We start from the raw sequence: 22,957 nt of genomic DNA on the forward strand, positions 1-22,957 counted from the left end.
TTGTAAATATCTTGTACTTGTTTTTACACCTTTTAATGTCAAAGTTGGCCTCTGTGCTTTTCAGTGTTGGAAAGACTCTTTCTTGCACCGAGGTCTGCTTATTGTAAATATCTTGTACTTGTTTTTACACCTTTTAATGTCAAAGTTGGCCTCTGTGCTTATCAGTGTTGGAAAGGCTCTTTCTTGCACTGAGGTCTGCTTATTGTAAATATCTTGTACTTGTTTTTACACCTTTTCATGTCAAAGTTGGCCTCTGTGCTTTTTCAGTGTTAGAAAGACTCTTTCTTGCACTGAGGGCTGCTTATTATAAATATCTTGTACTTGTTTGAAGACCTTTTAATGTTAAAGTTGGCCTCTGTGCTTTTTCCGTGTTGGAAAGACTCTTTCTTGCACTGAGGGCTGCTTATTGTAAATATCTTGTACTTGTTTTTACACCTTTTCATGTCAAAGTTGGCCTCTGTGCTTTTTCCGTGTTGGAAAGACTCTTTCTTGCACTGAGGTCTGCTTATTGTAAATATCTTGTACTTGTTTTTACACCTTTTCATGTCAAAGTTGGCCTCTGAGCTTATCAGTGTTGGAACGACTCTTTCTTGCACTGAGGTCTGCTTATTGTAAATATCTTCTACTTGTTTGAACACCTTTTAATGTCAAAGTTGGCCTCTGTGCTTATCAGTGTTGGAACGACTCTTTCTTGCACTGAGGTCTGCTTATTGTAAATATCTTGTACTTGTTTGAACACCTTTTCATGTCAAAGTTGGCGTCTGTGCTTTTTCAGTGTTAGAAAGACTCTTTCTTGCACCGAGGTCTGCTTATTGTAAATATCTTGTACTTGTTTTTATACCTTTTAATGTCAAAGTTGGCCTCTGTGCTTTTTCAGTGTTAGAAAGACTCTTTCTTGCACTGAGGTCTGCTTATTGTTAATATATTGTACTTGTTTTTATACCTTTTAATGTCAAAGTTGGCCTCTGTGCTTTTTCCGTGTTGGAAAGGCTCTTTCTTGCACTGAGGTCTGCTTATTGTAAATATCTTATACTTGTTTGAACACCTTTTCATGTCAAAGTTGGCCTCTGTGCTTGTCAGTTTTGGAAAGACACGTTTTTGCACTGAGGTCTGCTTATTGTAAATATCTTGTACTTGTTTGAACACCTTTTAATGTCAAAGTTGGCCTCTGTGCTTTTTCAGTGTTGGAAAGACTCTTTCTTGCACTGAGGTCTGCTTATTGTAAATATCTTGTACTTGTTTGAACACCTTTTAATGTCAAAGTTGGCCTCTGTGCTTTTTCAGTGTTGAAAAGACTCTTTCTTGCACTGAGGTCTGCTTATTGTAAATATGTTGTACTTGTTTTTACACCTTTTCATGTCAAAGTTGGCCTCTGTGCTTATCAGTGTTGGAAAGACTCTTTCTTGCACTGAGGTCTGCTTATTGTTAATATATTGTACTTGCTTTTATACCTTTTAATGTCAAAGTTGGCCTCTGTGCTTTTTCCGTGTTGGAAAGACTCTTTCTTGCACTGAGGTCTGCTTATTGTAAATATCTTGTACTTGTTTGAACACCTTTTAATGTCAAAGTTGGCCTCTGTGCTTTTCAGTGTTGGAAAGACTCTTTCTTGCACTGAGGTCTGCTTATTGTAAATATCTTGTACTTGTTTGAACACCTCTTCATGTCAAAGTTGGCCTCTGTGCTTTTTCAGTGTTAGAAAGACTCTTTCTTGCACTGAGGTCTGCTTATTGTTAATATATTGTACTTGTTTTTATACCTTTTAATGTCAAAGTTGGCCTCTGTGCTTTTTCCGTGTTGGAAAGACTCTTTCTTGCACTGAGGTCTGCTTATTGTAAATATCTTGTACTTGTTTTTACACCTTTTCATGTCAAAGTTGGCCTCTGTGCTTTTTCAGTGTTGAAAAGACTCTTTCTTGCACTGAGGTCTGCTTATTGTTAATATATTGTACTTGTTTTTATACCTTTTAATGTCAAAGTTGGCCTCTGTGCTTTTTCCGTGTTGGAAAGGCTCTTTCTTGCACTGAGGTCTGCTTATTGTAAATATCTTATACTTGTTTGAACACCTTTTCATGTCAAAGTTGGCCTCTGTGCTTTTTCAGTGTTGGAAAGACTCTTTCTTGCACTGAGGTCTGCTTATTGTGAATATCTTCTACTTGTTTGAACACCTTTTAATGTCAAAGTTGGCCTCTGTGCTTGTCAGTGTTGGAAAGACACGTTTTTGCACTGAGGTCTGCTTATTGTAAATATCTTGTACTTGTTTGAACACCTTTTAATGTCAAAGTTGGCCTCTGTGCTTTTTCAGTGTTGGAAAGACTCTTTCTTGCACTGAGGTCTGCTTATTGTAAATATCTTGTACTTGTTTTTACACCTTTTCATGTCAAAGTTGGCCTCTGAGCTTATCAGTGATGGAAAGACTCTTTCTTGCACTGAGGTCTGCTTATTGTAAATATCTTGTACTTGTTTGAACACCTTTTAATGTCAAAGTTGGCCTCTGTGCTTATCAGTGTTGGAAAGACTCTTTCTTGCACTGAGGTCTGCTTATTGTAAATATCTTGTACTTGTTTGAACACCTTTTAATGTCAAAGTTGGCCTCTGTGCTTATCAGTGTTGGAAAGACTCTTTCTTGCACTGAGGTCTGCTTGTTAAATAAAAAAGTGTAAAATTAAATTTCAATAAACTAACCATAATGCCAGCTCATATGCTCTTAACGCTGCATCTTTAACTCTTTTACAGGATTTGCAGTCTTCTGATTCCTGATGAGTTCCGTAAGTGACAAGCTTACTGACTGTGTTTACTCTTCTGTGTATTAGGTATTAGGAGTAGGTACGGGTGCAGGGGAAGGCTGTGTCCTGGCTGACTCTATTCATGAAAAATATAATCTGTGTTACAACAAGATTGAAATTGAGACTCAGCATTGTTTCCCAATTTTCCAAACCCATATGAACTGTAGCCTCAGCTTTCTGTGCTTAGCTGACAGGAGGGATAGCAGAACAGATGTGTTATAAAATTTTGAGCAATGTCCTTGTACAATATTTAAGCTGCTTGTAAAGTGAAGAAAGTAGACACTTTAATCAGCCCACTCCTACAACCTGAAATGTGTGAAAGTCTAAATATTTATCAGAGGGGCTCACTAAAGATGATTTCAACAGGACAAAACTGCTTAAACTACTTCAATCTCCCACTGTGACCACTGGTGCAGGGCAGGATGAGGGTTTGTAGGTCAGTTCCTGCTATTGCAGCATCACTGAGTGTCTATCTTAAGATAAACATCATTTATTTTTGAGGTCGGTTTTGATCAAGAACATAAGTATAGCCTGCATGAAACAACCAGAGCAGGAGGTTCAATCAAGAACACATATGACATATGACACATATCTGCTTGACACGAAAGCAGTGCACACTGAACTCAGGTAACATTTGTTATTAGAGGAGGTCAAAAAGTGTGTCAGTGAGAAATATCCATCAAAAGCATGATTTACACTAGCTGCAGCTCACAGTCAGCAACTCATCAGTTTTGTTGTTCAAACCAAACAAGAATTTTTCACATCATGTTGTCCTGCAGGAACTCACCGGATCACCTCTCCAGCACTTTGATCCCAAGACAGGAATACAATATGCAGAGTTAGTTTAATTGATTGGAATTCAGCTGTCATCTTCAGAGTGTTTCATTTGATAAAGTTAAGAACGAGAAATCAAGTGGTCAGAGCTATCATGGTGATATTCAGGGTCAGATTCTGTGCTAGTGCAAAACCTTCTTTTGGCCTGAAAAAGCTACTGTGGGGTTTACAACAGAGGAGCAATTGAAAGCCTGCAGGTCAAATTAGCGTCAGGATGCATTTGCAAAAATGTTTCGTGTGAGTAGAAAGTTCTCTGGGTGATCCAACCGTGCGTTAGTTGATATACAAACATGCAATGAGAACATTTCAGTAATTAGCTGTTAAGTGTCACCCAAACATGAGGAGGCCAGTGAAGGAGCCAGTGACGGTTTAACAAAAAGAATACAGTGTGAGTGCAGGTTTACATGTTTCTCTCTGAGAAAAAGAGACGTCGATGTGTTTCTATTAGTGTGAAATCCTTTTTAGAAATTAGGCACTGTGTGAGGTCATTTAGTAAGAGTCAGTGAATCTTTCACAGTTGTAAAACACATAAAAAGAAACAACATAAGTAACGTATGTTTTTTCCCGAGGGTGGTGGGGTAGGACTTCATGTGTGGGTGACTGAGAATGTCCATTTTATTAGATATGTTGTTGTAACTGTTTCAAAGTCAGTAATGCATGAATCTGCAATGATTTTTCTTCCTTAAAAGAGGACTGTGTACAGTGTCCATTTGTGTCTGTCTCCACGTTGGGTGATTGTGGAGTATGAATATGTGTGCATGAGGGTGGGAATGCCCGTTGGTGGCTGCGTGCGCCTGTTCGACTGTGTCTGTATGTCAGGTCGGTTACACTCCACGTCTCTGGGAACATCTCAGGCCCTCCAAGGTATGGAGGCCTATCTCGATTCACCACACTCCTTGCCGTTAGTTGATGCCCTCAGGCGTCGGTGTGTTGGTGGTTCTGGTGTCCGGGGCTGGGCGCTCAGGTATGTACCGGCTCACTCCCAGTGACTGCTTGGCGAGGTCTGGCACCCGTGGCTCCGTCAGGCCACTTCCGGGGGGTGGGGGGCTCTCAGTCCTCTGGCCTCTGGGCCTGTGGCTCAGGTCACTCTGCCACAGCTGTCTGCCGGCAGAGCCCACAGCCACATCACGGGCCCCCTGTGGCTTCTGCTCCGTGGCTGCTGGGTGACCTCTAATCTGGGGCTCTCCTCAGCGCTTCCCAGGAGGGTGGCATGGCTGCAACTCCGATGGTCCTCCTTGGGCTCTCACATTCTGGGGGCCTCTGGGTGTCTGGGGCCTGGATTTCCTCCATGCCTGCTACATGCACTGGGGGACAGACTATGGCTCCCTGTTAAAAGTAGAATGGGAGGCAGAGTCTTCAGTTTTATCTTTTGTCCTGTCTTCCTCTGCTCATCCCAACAGGTTGTGGCAGATGGCTGTCCCTTCCTCAGCCTGGTGCTACTGGAGGATTCTTTCTTTTAAAATGGAGTTTTTCCTTCCCACTGTTGTCAAAGCGCATGCTCATCAGAAATCATATGATTATTGGGTTTTTTCTGTATTTTTCAAAGATCCACATCAAAAGGAGCAGGTTAAAGTGGTTCTGGCATCTGACAAGGATTCCTCCTGGACGTCTCCCAGGTGAGGTGTACTGGACGAGCTCCCACCAGGAGGAGGCCCTGAATCAGACCCAAGACATGATGGAGTTCCCCTAGATAAGCTGGAGGAGGTGGGTGTGGAAAAGGAGGTCTGGAGTTCTCTGCTTAGGCTGCTGCCCCCACAACCCGGCCACAGATAAGTGAAATAAGTAGATCAAATATAACTTGGTGTTCTAAAGAATATTGTTGTTTCCTTGCAGGACACCAGGAGAGATGAGCCCTCCATCACAGATGGTGTGGTCACCTGCAGGTTCAAGGTCATTGCATCTTCAGCCCACATCTACTGCCACTGTACTTAAGGGAAGTTGGGACAATGTTAAAGACTTTCTTCAGACAATTGCATTTGGATGAGCTAAATTCATGACAGGCACTCAAGCAGTAATGCCTCGACTGACAAACGAACATACCAAGCTTCTGTGTTGTTTGAGCCAGAGACTGCACTTGTGGATGAACAATAAAAACATTTTATATTTATTATATTAGTAATGTAACTTGCAATAAAAAGTTATGGGAAGCTTAAACTTAGTTTCAGAATAATTAAATCTGAGACTTTGTTTCATTGAAAAGTTATTAAAGTTTTAAAGTGTGTGACAAATAAAATAATAAATTATTAAGTAACACCAGCTACAATATTGGAAATATGTGTGTTGTTCAGCAGAACAGTGTCCAGTATGTTGGCTGAAATGCTTTAAATTTGAAAATAAAAGTTGGGCTGATTTTAACGCATTACAAGGAGTGTTTTAATTATTATTTTCTAAATAAGCAGTGTTTATATTACGTGTAATGAAATAAGTTCAAGGATAATAAAAGGTAATGAGATTTAATTGCATTCAACTTATGTGCAGCAAAACTAAAAATAAGTTACGGAAGTGTTCAAATAATATGTGTGCTTTTAAAAATGCTCGTCTATTTAAAGACTACACAATCTGTGTTAATTCTAATTATACCACAATCCCTTGCCTGTTGTGTTAAATATACATAAACAGTATGTGTTATCAGATGAAAGTACAAAACTCTCAAGAACCCCCCTCCTAAATTTCAGGTGGCATTTTAAAAACATGCCATGACATAACACACAGCTGCTATAATCATTCAGTGAGGTCAAATGTCAATTATAGTTATAGGTTCTTGCTATATGTTATAACATAAACACAGCACAGTTGTAAGAATAATAGTTTCTAGGTTCTAAGGCTTTTTGTCAGTTTAATAGTGAGCTTTACGAGACTCATTTTCGTGCCAAAGGCTCGCACAGGCCTAAGTTCCCTTATGACAACTAGAGCTGGAAACAAGACCTCAAGCGATCCTAAGGCTAATTAATTAGCACGGCTAGCATTTAAAAAACATCTGTTAAATGTTGTCATTGCTAGCATATACCTGTATTACAGCATGGTAAGTAGCGAGAACGCAAAGTTTTTGTTACCTTTGAAAAGAAAAATGTGAAGCTGTAATATTAGCATGAGCTATGCTAATGTTATTCACTGAAACAAACATCTCAGGTACTGACTTACTGCTTTCTAATATCTGTGTTTATTTCTGGATATACCTACATGGTTATTAGACATCCCACATAAAGGGTGACAAAGGCAGTAACTATAAATGACCATAACTTTACTGTAAATTACACTGATGGGCTCAGTTCATATAGTTATATCACGTGCACACGCATGTTAGCAACCGTAACCATGCAGGCTGTTGGTATATGAATGCTGCGCAAGGTTCCAGCTGTTCCTTTACACTTGCTCTTGGATTTGTCTTGACCTGCTCCAAGCTCAGCTTGTGGAAAGATAACTTTTGGAGAATATTTCTACAGAAAGCGGATTTTACTACAAAGCAACAACAACTACTGCATCTTTGGATCTTTTGTACTTGTGTTTCATCATAACAGCAAAGCTTGAAGATCGTGGACCCCGACTCGTCGACAGCCACCAGGTACATTTCAAAATTTCTTCAATTATTTCAAGAATCACTAGATGACTATAGTAATTTTACAGGTTCCAGTGTGAATATCACGTTTTAATGTGATCAAAATAAGTGTGTTCTAAGACTTTTCCTGGCAAATCGCTTTTATGCTTTAAATTTTCCAGGAGAGGTGTAGAATTTATTACCGACTGGTGTATGAATGTGAAAAAAGGTTTTACTTTGATTTGAAGCCTTCAAATTTGACACTTTTTTCCAATGAAATGGTTAAAATTAGCTTAAAATTCGTAAAATGCCCCCCTCCCCAAATATACATATGTATATGTGTATATCGGTTTCTATGGTAACAGCATCTCCTCACAATGTTAGGACATATAGGAGTAAACACACCAGGTCCCCTGTAGGTCCTGACATCATTTTCTTCTCAAAGGCTTCATTTGAATAAACTATAACTTTTTCCCAGCTACATATGCGATGATAAATAAAATAAAATGAAATAATATAAAAAAGAATATTAAAACATCAATCATAGTCAAAAATAATCATAAAGTCAAACTGTTACAAAAATGTGTTTTATTTTTAAAATTGTGTGTGGAGTTCTACTGCCTTTTTTGCATTAGCAATATTTAGGACATGGAATTGGTACATGGGGAGATTAAATGTTTCGTTATATTTTACATCGTTAATGAAAGAATTAAAAAAAATATGAGAATGAGCTGCTAAATTATTTATGGATTTTCTGCAGTATGCTATTCATGTCCAGTTCTTTACAAATCAGTACCTATTATCCATGACCTAGTCCAACGTAGTGTTTGCATAAAGGTTTAAAAAGAACAAATAAACAAAATGAATGCATACAAAATACAATACTGTTACCTTAAAAGTGTAGTGTGCACAGAGTGAGCTGCCTTGGCAGAGATTTGGATGCTTCACTTAATGATTGTGGACATAGTTGAAATCTTGTTTTCTTCTCACATGAACAAGTAAAGTGTCATTCAGTCTGATATGAATGTAGCCTGTAGCTTTAGCACTGGGTGCTTACTACATTCCTACTGTTATTTTAAACTTTGTTTCCTTACAGGCTGTCTTGACTACATTGTTGAACGTCCCAAGAACGAGACCTTTCTGAAGTCATCAGGATCCTTGATGACAGTCTCCTGAGCGCCATCTCTTCTGATGAAGCGTGGGACACTGATACCGTGCGTGTCAGTAAAGGTGAGTACATCGCCCTCTCATCCTCCCCCTCTTCTCATGAAGAACTGGATGCTGATGCGTGTCAGTGAAGTGGAAGGTGAGTACCCCCTCCCCACCTTGCTTTCTTGCACTGAGGTCTGCTTATTGTAAATATCTTGTACTTGTTTTTACACCTTTTAATGTCAAAGTTGGCCTCTGTGCTTTTTCAGTGTTGGAAAGACTCTTTCTTGCACTGAGGTCTGCTTATTGTAAATATCTTGTACTTGTTTGAACACCTTTTCATGTCAAAGTTGGCCTTTGTGCTTTTTCAGTGTTGGAAAGACTCTTTCTTGCACTGAGGTCTGCTTATTGTAAATATCTTGTACTTGTTTGAACACCTTTTCATGTCAAAGTTGGCCTTTGTGCTTTTTCAGTGTTGGAAAGACTCTTTCTTGCACTGAGGTCTGCTTATTGTAAATATATTGTACTTGTTTGAAGACCTTTTAATGTCAAAGTTGGCCTCTGTGCTTTTTCAGTGTTGGAAAGACTCTTTCTTGCACTGAGGTCTGCTTATTGTAAATATCTTGTACTTGTTTTTACACCTTTTCATGTCAAAGTTGGCCTCTGTGCTTATCAGTGTTAGAAAGACTCTTTCTTGAACCGAGGTCTACTTATTGCAAATATCTTGTACTTGTTTTTACACCTTTGAATTTCAAAGTTGGCCTTTGTGCTTTTTCATTGGTGGAAAGACTCTTTCTTGCACTGAGGTCTGCTTATTGTAAATATATTGTGTTAACTTGTTATTTTCTGTTTTATCGCGAGAGTACTGTTGCCCGCGAAGGGTTGTTGTTGTTGTCCGTATGAAAAATGGCGGAATGAATAAAGCGCTGTGAATGAGAGTACGACGTCGTGTCTTTTGAGTTAACATTGGTAGCAGAGGATGGTTTCCAATTACAAAGTACCACCAAAGCTTGATGAAGCCAGGCCATACGAATGCTGGAAGAATGAAGTCAACATCTGGAGACGAGTTACAGAGCTGGATAAAAAGAAACAGGCACTCGCGGTGGTGCTGGGCCTTGAGGGAAGAGCCAGAGAAACGGCCATGGAGATACCCGCAGAAGATTTGGACAAAGATTACGGTATGGAAATACTGCTTGCAAAACTTGACGCGGTGTTTCAGAGAGAAGAGAAAGACCGCGCTTATGAAGCCTACTCGTGTTTTGACTCCATTGCAAAGAACCACAGCGTGTCCATGGCAGACTACATTATAGACTTTGAACAGCGTTATAACCGGATGAAAAAGTGGAGGAGTGTAACATTACTTTGTACACTAAAGCCTCAATGACAGACGCTGAAATTTTCCTGACTGAGGCACTGGGGTCAACCATTATTGATACTGCATGTACACGTACAGTTTGTGGTCAGAAGTGGCTAGATAGTTACATGCGTGACCTCAGCCAAGGCCAAGTAAACAAGCTGTTGCAATCAGAAACCCCCAGCTCCAGACCATTTCGCTTTGGGGATGGTATTGTAGTGTATTCCAGCAGAAAAGTGAAACTTCCAGCCAAAATTGGACAAACAAAATGTGACATTGAAAGTGAAGTAGTTCCTGTTGACATTCCACTACTACTGAGCAAAACGTCTCTCAAGAAAGCAGGGACTGTTCTAGACATGGAGAATGACAGTGTTGTCATGTTCAAGCAGCCTGTTCCTCTAGAGCTCACTAGTTCGGGACACTATTGCGTGGACATTAGAGATGAAAATACTACAGAAAGTTGCAATGAAAATGAAGTTCTCATGGTAACTGCTGAAATGTCTACAAAAGAGAAACAGAAAGTCCTTGTGAAACTTCATAAGCAGTTTGGTCATGCATCTGCAGAGAGGTTATTGAGGCTCATCCAAAGCTCTGGCAATACAGATAAACAATGTGCAGTTATTCTACAAGAGATAGTTCATGACTGTGACATTTGTCAGAAATATTGCAAAACCAAGCCGAGACCTGCTGTTGGTCTACCCCTGGCTTCTGAGTATAATGAGACAGTAGCGATGGATCTACATGAGCTGGAGCCCAATGTGTGGTACCTTCACATCATCGACCACTTCACACGCTTCAGTGCCGGCAGCATCGTAAAGACAAAGAAAGCTGCAGAGATCATCAACTCCTTCATTCACACCTGGATAAGCATTCACGGTGCCCCCAGACGGCTCTACACAGACAACGGCGGAGAGTTCAACAACACAGACATTCGGGACATGGCTGAAAACTTCAACATTGAGGTAAAAACAACGGCGGGGTATAGTCCCTGGAGCAACGGACTACTGGAGAGACATAACATGACACTTACAGAAATCCTCCTGAAGGTAAAAAAGGAACATGGATGTGACTGGCACACTGCGCTAGACTGGGCCCTTATGGCCAAAAACAGTATGCTTAATGTACATGGTTATAGTCCACATCAACTTGTGTTTGGCCAAAACCCCAACCTTCCTTCTGTGTTGATGGATAAGCCACCTGCCTTAGAGGGCACAACTGTAAGTGCAAGAGTAGCTTCCAGGAAAGCATTTACTGAGGCAGAGTGTTCAGAAAGGATCAGGAGAGCACTACGCAAACAACTTAGGCCTACAGATGACAAATATGAGGCAGGAGATAAAGTATACTACAAACGAGTCGACTGTACAGAGTGGAAGGGTCCAGGTGTAGTTATTGGGCAGGATGGAACTGTTGTATTTGTAAGACATGGGGGGACTCTTGTAAGAGTACACCAGTCAAGATTGACTAAAGTGGATTCACAGACTGGAGATAAACAAATACCACACAGTACTACTGATGATGACAACAAAGACGCAGTTGAAAATGATGACACTGACACACCCGATGGTGAACAGAGTATTAGTGAGGAAGAAGACATCACTATTGACAGAGAAACCAACACTACAGAAAACATGTCTGTCACACAAACTGCAAATGAGCCCTCTACACCCACTGATCACGTCTCTGCAAATGTAAAATTAAGATCAGGACAGCTGATTGCTTTTACCAACAGAGACAACGGTGTTCAACACACAGCCAGAGTGCTAGGCAGAGCGGGAAAAGCAAAAGGGCAATACAAAAACTGGTACAATGTGCAATATCTTGAGCATGATGGTAGTGAAGGTGAAAACAGAGATGCAGATGTACTCATAACAAAAGATATTTCCTTTGATTCTGATAAGCAGCAGGAGATTGAGAGCTGGCAAAGTAATGGTGTGTTTGATGAAGTGAAAGAACTGGGTCAAAAATGTCTGTCTACTAGATGGGTCTGTACACTCAAAGAAACTACTAATGGTGTTGTCCCAAAGGCTCGACTTGTGGCACGGGGGTTTGAAGAGGTAAATACTAAAGAACTACAGAAAGACTCTCCAACATGTGCGTCTGAGTCCCTCAGACTGGTGCTAGCTGTGATATGTCAAAACAAGTGGAGAGTAAATTCAATGGACATTAAATCTGCCTTCTTGCAGGGAATGGAACTGTCAAGAGGCATCTATCTTCGTCCCCCACCTGAAGCTGGCAAGGACAATGTTCAATGGAAACTGAAAAAGTGTGTTTATGGACTTGCAGATGCTTCACTTTATTGGTACAATAAGGTCAAAGACATTATGCTCAAAACTGGTGGTAAAATATCACAGGTTGATCCTGCAGTGTTCTATTGGCAGAATGAACAATCTGAGGTTACAGGAGTGCTTGCATGTCACGTTGATGATTTCCTTTGGGCTGGTTCAAGTCACTTTGCAACTCATATCATTCCTGTACTGAAATCTACCTTCCTTGTGGGCCGTGAAGAACATGACAGCTTTTCTTATGTTGGTATGGACATTTGTACAGTTAATGATGTAATAGAGGTGCATCAACAACTTTACATTGACAACCTACAACCGGTTCAGTTACAAGCAGCACGGGCTGTACAGAGGGAGGCTTCCTTAAGTGAAACAGAACGTGAGCAACTCAGGTCAAAAATAGGACAGATTTTGTGGGTTGCCAAACAAACAAGGCCTGATGTTATGTTTGACACATGTAGCCTTGGATCTAATATCAAAGATGCAACTGTACAGTCTATTCATGAAGTGAACAAAGTAATCCGTAAACTTAAGGCAGAGAAAGGGACTCTTAAGTTTCAGCACTTGGGTAACAGTGAGGATCTGGCATTGGTTGTTTTCAGTGATGCTTCATTTGGCAACCTTCCTGATGGCGGTACTCAAGGAGGGGCATTAATCGTCCTTATGGGTAAAGGAGGAAAGTTTTGTCCTCTCTTCTGGCAGTCTAAAAAAATCAGGCGCGTGGTCAGAAGTACACTGGCAGGAGAAACTCTTGCCATGTCAGATGGAATAGACAGTGCAGTCTTCCTGGCAACACTTTTTTCTGAGCTTACAACTGGTAACACTGGTCTAAACGCTCTTCCTTTGATCTGTGTGACTGATAATCATTCCTTGTTTGATGCACTCAAGTCTACTAAGCAGGTTACAGAGAAGAGACTGGGGCTAGAAATGAGCAGCATTAAAGAGCTCATACAAGGCAAGAAAATCAGACAGGTTTGTTGGTCAGATTCAAAATCTCAACTTGCTGATTGTCTGACAAAAAAGGGAGTTTCACCTTTAACCCTTCTAAAGGCGCTAGATGAAGGACTCTGGATACTGTAATCCTTTGTTTACAAAGTTGTCTTTGCATTCAAATGTACCATTGTTTATTGTGTGCAATGATAGTATGCTTTAAGTAAAGCAAAGCACTTTTGAAAAATTTTTTTGTTTATATAAATATATACATATATGTATACAAATGTTTACAGGGGTGTGTTTATACTTTTATTTTATTTTATTTTAAGAAAGAGGGAGATTGTTAACTTGTTATTTTCTATTTTATCGCGAGAGTACTGTAGCCCGCGAAGGGTTGTTGTTGTTGTCCGTATGAAAAATGGCGGAACAAATAAAGCGCTGTGACTGAGAGTACGACGTCGTGTATTTTGAGTTAACACTTGTACTTGTTTTTACACCTTTTAATGTCAAAGTTGGTCTCTGTGATTTTTCAGTGTTGGAAAGACTCTTTCTTGCACTGAGGTCTGCTTATTGTTAATATCTTGTACTTGTTTTTACACCTTTTCATGTCAAAGTTGGCCTCTGTGCTTATCAGTGTTGGAAAGACACGTTTTTGCACTGAGGTCTGCTTATTGTAAATATCTTGTACTTGTTTGAACACCTTTTAATGTCAAAGTTGGCCTCTGTGCTTTTTCAGTGTTGGAAAGACTCTTTCTTGCACTGAGGTCTGCTTATTGTAAATATCTTGTACTTGATTTTACACCTTTTCATGTCAAAGTTGGCCTCTGAGCTTATCAGTGTTGGAAAGACTCTTTCTTGCACTGAGGTCTGCTTATTGTAAATATCTTGTACTTGTTTTTACACCTTTTCATGTCAAAGTTGGCCTCTGAGCTTATCAGTGTTGGAAAGACTCTTTCTTGCACTGAGGTCTGCTTATTGTAAATATCTTGTACTTGTTTGAACACCTTTTCATGTCAAAGTTGGCCTCTGTGCTTATCAGTGTTGGAAAGACTCTTTCTTGCACTGAGGTCTGCTTATTGTAAATATCTTGTACTTCTTTGAACACCTTTTAATGTCAAAGTTGGCCTCTGTGCTTATCAGTGTTAGAAAGACTCTTTCTTGCACTGAGGTCTGCTTATTGTAAATATCTTGTACTTGTTTTTATACCTTTTAATGTCAAAGTTGGCCTCTGTGCTTTTTCAGTGTTGGAAAGACTCTTTCTTGCACTGAGGTCTGCTTATTGTAAATATCTTGTACTTGATTTTACACCTTTTAATGTCAAAGTTGGCCTCTGCGCTTCTGCAGTGTTAGAAAGACTCTTTCTTGCACTGAGGGCTGCTTATTGTAAATATCTTGTACTTGTTTGAACACCTTTTAATGTCAAAGTTGGCATCTGTGCTTATCAGTGTTGGAAAGACTCTTTCTTGCACTGAGGTCTGCTTATTGTAAATATCTTGTACTTGTTTTTACACCTTTTCATGTCAAAGTTGGCCTCTGTGCTTCTGCAGTGTTAGAAAGACTCTTTCTTGCACTGAGGTCTGCTTATTGTAAATATCTTGTACTTGATTTTACACCTTTTAATGTCAAAGTTGGCCTCTGTGCTTCTGCAGTGTTGGAAAGACTCTTTCTTGCACTGAGGTCTGCTTATTGTAAATATCTTGTACTTGTTTGAACACCTTTTCATGTCAAAGTTGGCCTCTGTGCTTGTCAGTGTTGGAAAGACACGTTTTTGCACTGAGGTCTGCTTATTGTAAATATCTTGTACTTGATTTTTACACCTTTTCATGTCAAAGTTGGCCTCTGTGCTTATCAGTGTTGGAAAGGCTCTTTCTTGCACTGAGGTCTGCTTATTGTAAATATCTTGTACTTGATTTTTACACCTTTTCATGTCAAAGTTGGCCTCTGTGCTTATCAGTGTTGGAAAGACTCTTTCTTGCACTGAGGTCTGCTTATTGTAAATATCTTGTACTTGTTTGAACACCTTTTAATGTCAAAGTTGGCCTCTGTGCTTATCAGTGTTAGAAAGACTCTTTCTTGCACTGAGGTCTGCTTATTGTGAATATATTGTACTTGTTTTTATACCTTTTAATGTCAAAGTTGGCCTCTGTGCTTATCAGTGTTGGAAAGACTCTTTCTTGCACTGAGGGCTGCTTATTGTGAATATATTGTACTTGTTTGAACACCTTTTCATGTCAAAGTTGGCCTCTGTGCTTCTGCAGTGTTAGAAAGACTCTTTCTTGCACTGAGGGCTGCTTATTGTAAATATCTTGTACTTGTTTGAAGACCTTTTAATGTTAAAGTTGGCCTCTTTGCTTTTTCCGTGTTGGAAAGACTCTTTCTTGCACTGAGGTCTGCTTATTGTTAATATCTTGTACTTGTTTTTACACCTTTTCATGTCAAAGTTGGCCTCTGTGCTTATCAGTGTTGGAAAGACTCTTTCTTGCACTGAGGGCTGCTTATTGTAAATATCTTGTACTTGTTTGAACACCTTTTAATGTCAAAGTTGGCCTCTGTGCTTATCAGTGTTGGAAAGACTCTTTCTTGCACTGAGGTCTGCTTATTGTGAATATATTGTACTTGTTTGAACACCTTTTCATGTCAAAGTTGGCCTCTGTGCTTCTGCAGTGTTAGAAAGACTCTTTCTTGCACTGAGGGCTGCTTATTGTAAATATCTTGTACTTGTTTGAAGACGTTTTAATGTTAAAGTTGGCCTCTTTGCTTTTTCCGTGTTGGAAAGACTCTTTCTTGCACTGAGGTCTGCTTATTGTAAATATCTTGTACTTGTTTGAAGACCTTTTCATGTCAAAGTTGGCCTCTGTGCTTCTGCAGTGTTAGAAAGACTCTTTCTTGCACTGAGGGCTGCTTATTGTAAATATCTTGTACTTGTTTGAAGACCTTTTCATGTCAAAGTTGGCCTCTGTGCTTCTGCAGTGTTAGAAAGACTCTTTCTTGCACTGAGGGCTGCTTATTGTAAATATCTTGTACTTGTTTGAAGACCTTTTAATGTTAAAGTTGGCCTCTTTGCTTTTTCCGTGTTGGAAAGACTCTTTCTTGCACTGAGGTCTGCTTATTGTAAATATCTTGTACTTGTTTGAACACCTTTTAATGTCAAAGTTGGCCTCTGTGCTTATCAGTGTTAGAAAGACTCTTTCTTGCACTGAGGTCTGCTTATTGTAAATATCTTGTACTTGTTTGAAGACCTTTTCATGTCAAAGTTGGCCTCTGTGCTTCTGCAGTGTTAGAAAGACTCTTTCTTGCACTGAGGGCTGCTTATTGTAAATATCTTGTACTTGTTTGAACACCTTTTCATGTCAAAGTTGGCCTCTGAGCTTATCAGTGATGGAAAGACTCTTTCTTGCACTGAGGTCTGCTTATTGTAAATATCTTGTACTTGTTTGAAGACCTTTTCATGTCAAAGTTGGCCTCTGTGCTTCTGCAGTGTTAGAAAGACTCTTTCTTGCACTGAGGTCTGCTTATTGTAAATATCTTGTACTTGTTTGAAGACCTTTTCATGTCAAAGTTGGCCTCTGTGCTTCTGCAGTGTTAGAAAGACTCTTTCTTGCACTGAGGGCTGCTTATTGTAAATATCTTGTACTTGTTTGAACACCTTTTCATGTCAAAGTTGGCCTCTGAGCTTATCAGTGATGGAAAGACTCTTTCTTGCACTGAGGTCTGCTTATTGTTAATATCTTGTACTTGTTTTTACACCTTTTCATGTCAATGTTGGCCTCTGAGCTTATCAGTGATGGAAAGACTCTTTCTTGCACTGAGGTCTGCTTATTGTTAATATCTTGTACTTGTTTTTACACCTTTTCATGTCAAAGTTGGCCTCTGTGCTTATCAGTGTTGGAAAGACTCTTTCTTGCACTGAGGTCTGCTTATTGTAAATATCTTGTACTTGTTTGAACACCTTTTAATGTCAAAGTTGGCCTCTGTGCTTATCAGTGTTAGAAAGACTCTTTCTTGCACTGAGGTCTGCTTATTGTGAATATATTGTACTTGTTTTTATACCTTTTAATGTCAAAGTTGGCCTCTGTGCTTCTGCAGTGTTGGAAAGACTCTTTCTTGCACTGAGGTCTGCTTATTGTAAATATCTTGTACTTGTTTGAAGACCTTTTCATGTCAAAGTTGGCCTCTGTGCTTCTGCAGTGTTTGAAAGACTCTTTCTTGCACTGAGGGCTGCTTATTGTAAATATCTTGTACTTGTTTGAACACCTTTTAATGTTAAAGTTGGCCTCTTTGCTTTTTCCGTGTTGGAAAGACTCTTTCTTGCACTGAGGTCTGCTTATTGTAAATATCTTGTACTTGTTTGAACACCTTTTAATGTCAAAGTTGGCCTCTGTGCTTATCAGTGTTAGAAAGACTCTTTCTTGCACTGAGGTCTGCTTATTGTGAATATATTGTACTTGTTTTTACACCTTTTCATGTCAAAGTTGGCCTCTGTGCTTTTTCAGTGTTGGAAAGACTCTTTCTTGCACTGAGGTCTGCTTATTGTAAATATCTTGTACTTGTTTGAACACCTTTTAATGTCAAAGTTGGCCTCTGTGCTTATCAGTGTTGGAAAGACTCTTTCTTGCACTGAGGGCTGCTTATTGTAAATATCTTGTACTTGTTTGAAGACCTTTTAATGTCAAAGTTGGCCTCTTTGCTTTTTCCGTGTTGGAAAGACTCTTTCTTGCACTGAGGTCTGCTTATTGTAAATATCTTGTACTTGTTTGAACACCTTTTAATGTCAAAGTTGGCCTCTGTGCTTTTTCAGTGTTGGAAAGACTCTTTCTTGCACTGAGGTCTGCTTATTGTAAATATCTTGTACTTGTTTGAACACCTTTTAATGTCAAAGTTGGCCTCTGTGCTTATCAGTGTTAGAAAGACTCTTTCTTACACTGAGGTCTGCTTATTGTAAATATCTTGTACTTGTTTGAAGACCTTTTAATGTTAAAGTTGGCCTCTTTGCTTTTTCCGTGTTGGAAATACTCTTTCTTGCACTGAGGTCTGCTTATTGTGAATATCTTGTACTTGTTTGAACACCTTTTAATGTCAAAGTTGGCCTCTGTGCTTATCAGTGTTGGAAAGACTCTTTCTTGCACTGAGGTCTGCTTATTGTAAATATCTTGTACTTGATTTTTACACCTTTTAATGTCAAAGTTGGCCTCTGTGCTTTTTCAGTGTTGGAAAGACTCTTTCTTGCACTGAGGTCTGCTTATTGTAAATATCTTGTACTTGTTTGAACAGCTTTTCATGTCAAAGTTGGCCTCTGTGCTTCTGCAGTGTTAGAAAGACTCTTTCTTGCACTGAGGGCTGCTTATTGTAAATGTCTTGTACTTGTTTGAAGACCTTTTAATGTTAAAGTTGGCCTCTGTGCTTTTTCAGTGTTGGAAAGACTCTTTCTTGCACTGAGGTCTGCTTATTGTAAATATCTTGTACTTGATTTTACACCTTTTAATGTCAAAGTTGGCCTCTGTGCTTATCAGTGTTGGAAAGACTCTTTCTTGCACTGAGGGCTGCTTATTGTAAATATCTTGTACTTGATTTTACACCTTTTAATGTCAAAGTTGGCCTCTGTGCTTATCAGTGTTGGAAAGACTCTTTCTTGCACTGAGGTCTGCTTATTGTAAATATATTGTACTTGTTTTTATACCTTTTAATGTCAAAGTTGGCCTCTGTGCTTTTTCAGTGTTGGAAAGACTCTTTCTTGCACTGAGGTCTGCTTATTGTAAATATCTTGTACTTGATTTTACACCTTTTAATGTCAAAGTTGGCCTCTGTGCTTATCAGTGTTGGAAAGACTCTTTCTTGCACTGAGGTCTGCTTATTGTAAATATCTTGTACTTGTTTGAACACCTTTTAATGTCAAAGTTGGCCTCTGTGCTTTTTCCGTGTTGGAAAGACTCTTTCTTGCACTGAGGTCTGCTTATTGTAAATATATTGTACTTGTTTTTATACCTTTTAATGTCAAAGTTGGCCTCTGTGCTTTTTCAGTGTTGGAAAGACTCTTTCTTGCACTGAGGTCTGCTTATTGTAAATATCTTGTACTTGTTTGAACACCTTTTAATGTCAAAGTTGGCCTCTGTGCTTATCAGTGTTGGAAAGACTCTTTCTTGCACTGAGGGCTGCTTATTGTAAATATCTTGTACTTGTTTGAACACCTTTTAATGTCAAAGTTGGCCTCTGTGCTCTTTCCGTGTCTGAAAGACTCTTTCTTGCACTGAGGTCTGCTTATTGTAAATATATTGTACTTGTTTTTATACCTTTTAATGTCAAAGTTGGCCTCTGTGCTTTTTCAGTGTTGGAAAGACTCTTTCTTGCACCGAGGTCTGCTCATTGTAAATATCTTGTACTTGATTTTACACCTTTTCATGTCAAAGTTGGCCTCTGTGCTTTTTCAGTGTTGGAAAGACTCTTTCTTGCACCGAGGTCTGCTTATTGTAAATATCTTGTACTTGTTTGAAGACCTTTTAATGTCAAAGTTGGCCTCTTTGCTTTTTCCGTGTTGGAAAGACTCTTTCTTGCACTGAGGTCTGCTTATTGTAAATATCTTGTACTTGTTTTTACACCTTTTCATGTCAAAGTTGGCCTCTGTGCTTATCAGTGTTGGAAAGGCTCTTTCTTGCACTGAGGTCTGCTTATTGTAAATATCTTGTACTTTTTTTTACACCTTTTAATGTCAAAGTTGGCCTCTTTGCTTTTTCCGTGTTGGAAAGACTCTTTCTTGCACTGAGGTCTGCTTATTGTAAATATCTTGTACTTGTTTTTACACCTTTTCATGTCAAAGTTGGCCTCTGTGCTTATCAGTGTTGGAAAGACTCTTTCTTGCACTGAGGTCTGCTTATTGTAAATATCTTGTACTTGTTTGAACACCTTTTCATGTCAAAGTTGGCCTCTATGCTTTTTCAGTGTTGGAAAGACTCTTTCTTGCACTGAGGTCTGCTTATTGTAAATATCTTGTACTTATTTGAACACCTTTTAATGTCAAAGTTGGCCTCTGTGCTTTTTCAGTGTTGGAAAGACTCTTTCTTGCACTGAGGTCTGCTTATTGTAAATATCTTGTACTTATTTGAACACCTTTTAATGTCAAAGTTGGCCTCTGTGCTTTTTCAGTGTTGGAAAGACTCTTTCTTGCACTGAGGTCTGCTTATTGTAAATATCTTGTACTTGTTTTTATACCTTTTAATGTCAAAGTTGGCCTCTGTGCTTTTTCAGTGTTGGAAAGACTCTTTCTTGCACTGAGGTCTGCTTATTGTTAATATCTTGTAGTTGTTTGAACACCTTTTCATGTCAAAGTTGGCCTCTATGCTTTTTCAGTGTTGGAAAGACTCTTTCTTGCACTGAGGTCTGCTTATTGTAAATATCTTGTACTTATTTGAACACCTTTTAATGTCAAAGTTGGCCTCTGTGCTTTTTCAGTGTTGGAAAGACTCTTTCTTGCACTGAGGTCTGCTTATTGTTAATATCTTGTAGTTGTTTGAACACCTTTTCATGTCAAAGTTGGCCTCTATGCTTTTTCAGTGTTGGAAAGACTCTTTCTTGCACTGAGGTCTGCTTATTGTAAATATCTTGTACTTGTTTGAACACCTTTTAATGTCAAAGTTGGCCTCTTTGCTTTTTCCGTGTTGGAAAGACTCTTTCTTGCACCGAGGTCTGCTTATTGTTAATATCTTGTAGTTGTTTGAACACCTTTTCATGTCAAAGTTGGCCTCTATGCTTTTTCAGTGTTGGAAAGACTCTTTCTTGCACTGAGGTCTGCTTATTGTAAATATCTTGTACTTGTTTGAACACCTTTTAATGTCAAAGTTGGCCTCTTTGCTTTTTCCGTGTTGGAAAGACTCTTTCTTGCACTGAGGTCTGCTTATTGTAAATATCTTGTACTTGTTTGAACACCTTTTAATGTCAAAGTTGGCCTCTGTGCTTATCAGTGTTGAAAAGACTCTTTCTTGCACTGAGGTCTGCTTATTGTAAATATCTTGTACTTGTTTGAACACCTTTTAATGTCAAAGTTGGCCTCTGCGCTTCTGCAGTGTTAGAAAGGCTCTTTCTTGCACTGAGGTCTGCTTATTGTAAATATCTTGTACTTGTTTTTACACCTTTTCATGTCAAAGTTGGCCTCTGCGCTTCTGCAGTGTTAGAAAGACTCTTTCTTGCCCTGAGGTCTGCTTATTGTAAATATCTTGTACTTGTTTGAACACCTTTTAATGTCAAAGTTGGCCTCTGTGCTTTTTCAGTGTTGGAAAGACTCTTTCTTGCACTGAGGTCTGCTTATTGTAAATATCTTGTACTTGTTTGAACACCTTTTAATGTCAAAGTTGGCCTCTGTGCTTTTTCAGTGTTGGAAAGACTCTTTCTTGCACTGAGGTCTGCTTATTGTTAATATCTTGTACTTGTTTTTACACCTTTTCATGTCAAAGTTGGCCTCTGTGCTTTTTCAGTGTTGGAAAGACTCTTTCTTGCACTGAGGTCTGCTTATTGTAAATATCTTGTACTTGTTTGAACACCTTTTAATGTCAAAGTTGGCCTCTGTGCTTATCAGTGTTGGAAAGACTCTTTCTTGCACTGAGGTCTGCTTATTGTAAATATCTTGTACTTGTTTGAACACCTTTTCATGTCAAAGTTGGCCTCTGTGCTTATCAGTTTTGGAAAGACTCTTTCTTGCACTGAGGTCTGCTTATTGTAAATATCTTGTACTTATTTGAACACCTTTTAATGTCAAAGTTGGCCTCTGTGCTTATCAGTGTTGGAAAGACTCTTTCTTGCACTGAGGTCTGCTTATTGTAAATATCTTGTACTTGTTTGAACACCTTTTAATGTCAAAGTTGGCCTCTGTGTTTTTTCAGTGTTGGAAAGACTCTTTCTTGCACTGAGGTCTGCTTATTGTAAATATCTTGTACTTATTTGAACACCTTTTAATGTCAAAGTTGGCCTCTGTGCTTATCAGTGTTGGAAAGACTCTTTCTTGCACTGAGGTCTGCTTATTGTAAATATCTTGTACTTGATTTTTACACCTTTTCATGTCAAAGTTGGCCTCTGTGCTTTTTCAGTGTTGGAAAGACTCTTTCTTGCACTGAGGTCTGCTTATTGTAAATATCTTGTACTTGATTTTTACACCTTTTCATGTCAAAGTTGGCCTCTGTGCTTTTTCATTGTTGGAAAGACTCTTTCTTGCACTGAGGTCTGCTTATTGTAAATATCTTGTACTTGTTTGAACACCTTTTAATGTCAAAGTTGGCCTCTGTGCTTATCAGTGTTGGAAAGACTCTTTCTTGCACTGAGGTCTGCTTATTGTTAATATATTGTACTTGTTTTTATACCTTTTCATGTCAAAGTTGGCCTCTGTGCTTATCAGTGTTGGAAAGACTCTTTCTTGCACTGAGGTCTGCTTATTGTAAATATCTTGTACTTGTTTGAACACCTTTTAATGTCAAAGTTGGCCTCTGTGCTTTTTCAGTGTTGGAAAGACTCTTTCTTGCACTGAGGTCTGCTTATTGTAAATATCTTGTACTTGATTTTACACCTTTTCATGTCAAAGTTGGCCTCTGTGCTTTTTCAGTGTTGGAAAGACTCTTTCTTGCACTGAGGTCTGCTTATTGTAAATATCTTGTACTTGTTTGAACACCTTTTAATGTCAAAGTTGGCCTCTGTGCTTATCAGTGTTGGAAAGACTCTTTCTTGCACTGAGGGCTGCTTATTGTAAATATCTTGTACTTGTTTGAAGACCTTTTAATGTCAAAGTTGGCCTCTTTGCTTTTTCCGTGTTGGAAAGACTCTTTCTTGCACCGAGGTCTGCTTATTGTAAATATCTTGTACTTGTTTGAACACCTTTTAATGTCAAAGTTGGCCTCTTTGCTTTTTCCGTGTTGGAAAGACTCTTTCTTGCACCGAGGTCTGCTTATTGTAAATATCTTGTACTTGTTTGAAGACCTTTTAATGTCAAAGTTGGCCTCTGTGCTTTTTCAGTGTTGGAAAGACTCTTTCTTGCACTGAGGTCTGCTTATTGTAAATATCTTGTACTTGTTTGAACACCTTTTAATGTCAAAGTTGGCCTCTTTGCTTTTTCCGTG

At 39.1% G+C, this 22,957-nt stretch overlaps 2 long non-coding RNA genes across 4 annotated transcripts in view; both read left to right on the top strand.

Moving 5' to 3' along the window:
• Positions 1-5,975, top strand: part of LOC146690149 (uncharacterized) — a 78,736-nt gene extending 72,761 nt beyond the window's left edge. Inside the window, exons 3-5 of one of the 3 annotated variants that reach the window (XR_014915695.1) lie at positions 2,733-2,764; positions 5,163-5,320; positions 5,450-5,975. This is a non-coding gene — a long non-coding RNA (uncharacterized LOC146690149). The other 2 variants (XR_014915694.1, XR_014915693.1) reach the window with 2 other exon arrangements.
• A 965-nt stretch (positions 5,976-6,940) lies between these two features.
• The window catches only part of LOC146690150 (uncharacterized), a 58,538-nt gene continuing 42,521 nt past the window's right edge, over positions 6,941-22,957 (top strand). Inside the window, exons 1-2 of the long non-coding RNA XR_014915742.1 lie at positions 6,941-7,178; positions 8,248-8,381. This is a non-coding gene — a long non-coding RNA (uncharacterized LOC146690150). The remainder of the gene's footprint in view (positions 7,179-8,247; positions 8,382-22,957) is intronic.

The sequence above is a fragment of the Copadichromis virginalis genome, linkage group LG16, assembly GCF_057382275.1.
Source record: "Copadichromis virginalis isolate Kocher_CV1m ecotype Utaka linkage group LG16, C_Virginalis_male_GT1.1, whole genome shotgun sequence".
NCBI lineage: Eukaryota > Metazoa > Chordata > Actinopteri > Cichliformes > Cichlidae > Copadichromis > Copadichromis virginalis.